The sequence below is a fragment of the Amblyomma mixtum genome, chromosome 3 (genome assembly GCF_055824585.1).
Source record: "Amblyomma mixtum isolate Tamu chromosome 3, ASM5582458v1, whole genome shotgun sequence".
Taxonomy (NCBI): Eukaryota; Metazoa; Arthropoda; class Arachnida; order Ixodida; family Ixodidae; genus Amblyomma; species Amblyomma mixtum.
In genome coordinates, this window is record NC_143014.1 from 324,436,618 (window position 1) to 324,442,119 (window position 5,502).

Sequence of the window (5,502 nt, forward strand, 5' to 3'; positions counted from 1 at the left end):
GCTACGTCTTTTCACAGAACGAAATAGGCGTACGAACAGGGCGCCTCGGGCGGCTTTAGCTGCGGTTCTCGGTGGAGCAGTGGCGGCTTAGAATGTGAATTGTTATTGCCGTCCAGCTAGAGTACTGTTGACACAAAGTACAATATCGAACTACAGACCACATAGTAGTCGCTGTGTAGTAGATCCAGCTTCTGGCACCATGGTGGAAAAAACAGCGCAAACTAAGACAGAAAACACAGAACAAGAGGGGAGACAATACAAGCGCTGACTCGCAACTAAGGTTTATTAGAAAAAACAGACAGAATATATACAGTAACCACCCACGACTGCGTACGTCATAACACCGGGGGAAAAAACATTATATGCATGGCGTGAAAGATGATCTAAACAGTAGCAGCGCGCGTGTGCACCCGGTTATTTAAGTACCTAAATTCCAAATCTGACAAGGCCACTGAAGGTTCACTGACGCACCGTTTGCCGTTTTTTCGTATAAAAAACGCTCCCATCAGCTCCCGGGTCACCTTATCTTGTTGGCGAAAAAGCACATTGGCTTTCGGGAAAAGGGGTGTGCATTTGCAAACCCGGCAGTGTGCGGGAAGGTTGTCTGGCGAGTCACCGCCGAGTAAGTTGCGGTGCTCAAAGGGCCTTACGTTTACAGAGCGCCCCGTTTTCCCGATATAATCTTTACCGCAAGACAGTGAAAAACGTTATACAACACCCTTTTTGCAAGGAATGAAAGGCGACACATGTTTTGTTGTACAAGCCTTTCGATTCTTGTGGACACCAGCCGCCAGTTTTTTGTCCACTTGTGGGCAAATTGCAGCGAGCTTCTTAGGTGTTGGCAACGAGCTACGCTTTCTTGCCATGCCTTTGAAAGCTACTCCGGGACACCTTTGCTGGATGTATCGCCCGCGCACCGTCAAGCCACTCCTCGGTTATGAGTCAGGGCACTCAAAACTGATCAATGACGGTATCGCTGTTTCGTGCCTTAAGGCCGCCACATCTAGGTCGTGCCACCACCGTGTTGCGGAAAGTGTGTCAGAGCAAGTGGTACGATTGAAAAGTAGTGGTTTTCCCGACCACGTCATCTCCAGGGCAGGAGAAAAAGTTCTGAGGTGGGTTCAATCAGGGGCCAACGGAAGAGGCCGTGTTGACAGTGAGCGCCGTAGGCCGGCTGTCATTCCGTACGCTCACAGGCTTTCCCATCGGTTAAAGAGCGTGGCAAAAAGGTACGATGTTAGGGTGGTGTTCTCGGCACCTAAGAAGCTCGCTGCGATTTGCCCACAAGTGGACAAAAAACTGGCGGCTGGTATCCACAAGAATCGCAAGGCTTGTACAACAAAACATGTGTCGCCTTACATTCCTTGCAAAAAGGGTGTTGTATATCGTTTGCCACTGTCTTGCGGTAAAGAGTATATCGGGCAAACGGGGCGCTGTGTAAACGTAAGTCTCTTTGAGCACCGCAACTTACTCGGCAGTGACTCGCCAGACAACCTTCCCACACACTGCCGGATTTGCAAATGCACACCCCTTTTCCCGAAAACCAATGTGCTTTTTCGCCACCAAGATAAGGTGACCCGGGAGCTGATGGAAGCGTTTTTATACAAAAAAACGGCAAACGGTGCGTGAGTGAACCTTCAGTGCCCTTGTCAGATTTGGAATTTAGGTACTTAAATAACCGGGTGCACACGCGCGCTCCTACTGTTTAGATCATCTTTCACGCCATGCATATAATCTGTTTTTTTCTCCGGTGTTATGACGTACGCAGTCGTGGGTGGTTACTGTATATATTCTGTCTGTTTTTTCTAAAAAACCTTAGTTGCGAGTCAGAGCTTGTAGTGTCTCCCCTCTTGTTCTGTGTGTTCTGTCTTAGATTGCGCTGTTTGTTTTTCCCACCATGAATTCCCACCAACTAGCCCAAATGTCTGCTTTGCTTCTGGCACCAACTAGACATGTCGCGCACATCGAGCTACGCGGGCAATGACAGCACTTCCGTGCTTCTAATGGCCACACCACTGCACCGCAAATCACCACCTTACGCATCACATCAGGGCAGAAAACACCGCGACAGTATTACAAGTAACGACGTGTGCCGGCGAGGAAGTTATCGGTGAATCAGCAGTGAAAGACCCTTTCCAGGCGTTTGTATTATTCCAGGAATATAAAAACTGAACCACGCAATGTACGCATTCACGTGAAATTGTTGATTATGACCTGACAGGCGATTCTAGCGCTGGCGAAAGAAGGTTTCAGAAAATCTTGTATTTAATACGTCATGCTTAGGTTCATAAGGAGCGTACGCGAATATGCTAACATAACACCAGTGCTGCTACACATGTGAGCAAACCTTCCGCCTCCAAATATCGTCACGAGTTGTCGTGCCTTAATTCGTGAATGACAAGCCCTAGTTCCTTACCTTTTGGTGAAGCTTCCTTTTTATTTCTTTTTTCAATCTTCTTTCTTTTCTTTCTTCTGCTCAAACCTGCTTCACACGTGTATATGCAGTCGCGCAATAAATACATCGAGTTGCTAATCAGCGCTCCTTTGTGTCTTTCCTCTACTGTTCATTCCCTTATTAGCTGTGCTCCTTCACACTGTTCAGTCACCAACTCCCCCAACAACATATCTTAATACAAGGGAAGTCTTCTGATTTCACCAGAGTGTGGGCCAAAATGGCACCAAAAGCGTTTCGGATTGATGGCCATCATGATTCCAAAGAAGAGTGCAATGTTCTGGAGTGAAGTCGCATGGCACGATGAACTAATGATTAGCTGATGCGAATTCCACATATTGATGGCGAAGCATTGATCCGAAAATCATTTCGTTTGATATGCATCACCCCTCGGTAGCAGAAGACTGCAAAGGGCTGTGTCTGCCATTTTTTTATCTCACATGAATTATTTCTGGGTAAGGCGGGCACCGGGATCCAACGTCGCCGGGGGGGACAAATGACGAGTAAGTTTGGTTTATTGGGGTTTAATGTCCCAACCCAACTCAGGCTATGAAGGACGCCGTAGTGAAGGGCTCCGGAAATTTCGACCACCTGGGGTTCTTTAATTAAGGTGCACTGGCATCACAAAGTACACGGGCCTCTAGAATTTCGCCTTCATCGAAATTCTGCCGCCAGGGCGGGGATCGAATCCGCGTTTATCGGGTCAGCAGCCGAACGCCGTAAAAACTGAGTCAACACGGCGCTAATAAATAGGTACTAATCACTAGTAAGTAACAACTAATCACTACTAAGTAGGTCGTGTGAGTTGAATACAGTGATAGCCGAGCAATGCTTCGAACACCATTTCTTGCGATATGCGGGCGCCTGGGTACAAAAACATTGCACTCTGCTCTACCCTTGTGAAGTAACAAGAGTCACTAGCGATGTGATCATGTAGCCTCCTTTTAGTGAAAGCCATGCGGGGCTTCAAAAACCATTTGTTTTAAAATGCGTCACGATTAGTTACAAAAAGATGTCACTAAGCTCGAACGCATTTACGTGACCCGAAGTGATTTCATCACAAGTGATTTCATCATGGGAGCTCGTCCTGCTGATAGCTGAAGAGAGCTCCAAGACCTGAGTCGTTTCATATGCAACATGCGTGGGCAGAAAAATAATTCCCCGTGCTCGAACGTGGTCACGTGGCTATAGTCAGTAGTGACTTGGTCATGTGACTTCTTACACTGACAGCCGAGCGGGGCTTGGGAGAACATATCGTTTGATGTGCATCATGCCTGGGAACAAAAAGAGTTCGCTACGCTCGAACGTAGTCACGTGACCGGAATCACTAGTGACTTCGTCATCCAAGCTCGTCGTCCCGATAGCCGGAGAGAGCGTTAAGACACCGAGTCGTTTGGTATGCAACATGTCTGGGCAGAGAAATAATTCCCTGTGCTCGAACGTAGTCACGTGGCTATAGTTGCTAGGGACTTGGTCATGTGGAGTTCTTTTAATGACAGCCGAGCAGGGCTTGGAAAAACATTTCGTTTGATGTGCATCCTGCCTGGGTACAAAAAGAGTTCGCTACGCTTGAACGCAGTCACGTGACCCGAATCACTAGTGATTTATCAAGGGAGCTCGTCATGCTGATCGCCGAAGAGAGCTCCAAGACCTGAGTCGGTTCATATGCAACATGCCTGGGATAAAAATAACTCCCCGTGCTCTGACGTGGTCACGGGACTTTAGACACTAGTGACGAGCATTTTGTGGCTTTCTTATTGTGACAGCCGAGCAGGGCTTGGAAAAACATTTCCTTTGATAGGCATTATCATGGTCTGGTACAAAAAGACCTGAGTACACTCGAACATAGTCACGTGACCCGAATCATGCGATTTCACCGTGTGAGCTCGTGCTCCCGATAGGTCTACAAATGTTTAAGCCGGTTCCGTTCGATATATAACATGCCTAGATAGAACAATAACGCACTGTTCTGGAACGTGGTCAGGTTACTATTGCCACTAATGACTAGGCCATGGGGCGTCACCTCGCCATTGCGATAGCCGAGCAGGCCTACAGAAACCATTTTGTTTGATATTAGTCATTCCCAGGTATAAAAATAATTCGCTATACAAACAGCATGGTCACGTGACAAGAATCACTAGTGAATACCTCACGCAAACTCATGACAGTCATAGCGGGAGACGGCTACAAAAATCATTTCGTTTGATATGCATCGAGACAGGATTGAAAAAAGTTTCACCACAATAAAACGTCATCACGTAATTAAATCAACTGGAGAAATTTGAATTCAATATCAAATAATTCGTCTCTGCATTTCTAATTGGGCCACTTACAGGAAATTTACACGGAGCTTCTCGAGAGCTGTTGCAATGCGGTTAGAATGTCCCAGCCAAAAGAACGAATTTCAATTACTGCAAGTTTTTTCTTCAGAGGGGGTGCGGTCTTTTCCTGGAACGGCAGTTTCTCCCAGAATTCCGAGCGACGACTTGGAGAGCGCACACCACGGAACGAGCTCCGGTCGATGACCGCGCGTTGCAACTCATATTGAGCGCGATAGTGCCTATAAGCGCGATCCAGGCGTATGTTGTCAAATCCTGCAGCCCACATCTCTCTCTCATCACCACACGTAAAGTCTTTGTCAAAAGTAACCAGGCTGCATGGTTTGCTTGTAGCTTGTATAGTGGAGCCCTTGTGACCTTCCTGAAGATCAAAAGGTGTTGGAAGGTAAGAAGACCCCCAGCCCTTACCTTTAACGACCATTTCAGCTTCCGGGAAGCTGTAAGGGCTCCACTGTACGAGCTAGAAGCTAATCATGCAGCCTGGTTACTTTTGACAAAGACTGTACCTATAAGCGCGATTCAGGTGTCCACTGACCCAGGAAGCCAGTTATGCGCACTTCCTTTCCTTAAAATGGCACAACGCTGTCACTGCCAAAGCATGCAGCGCACATCTGTCACTACCGCCACATAGCTTAAAGCACGATTGGGGTGTCCGCTGTTCCAACAGGGCAGTTATGCGTCTTTCCTTTTTTTGCATGCTCCCGCTGCAGT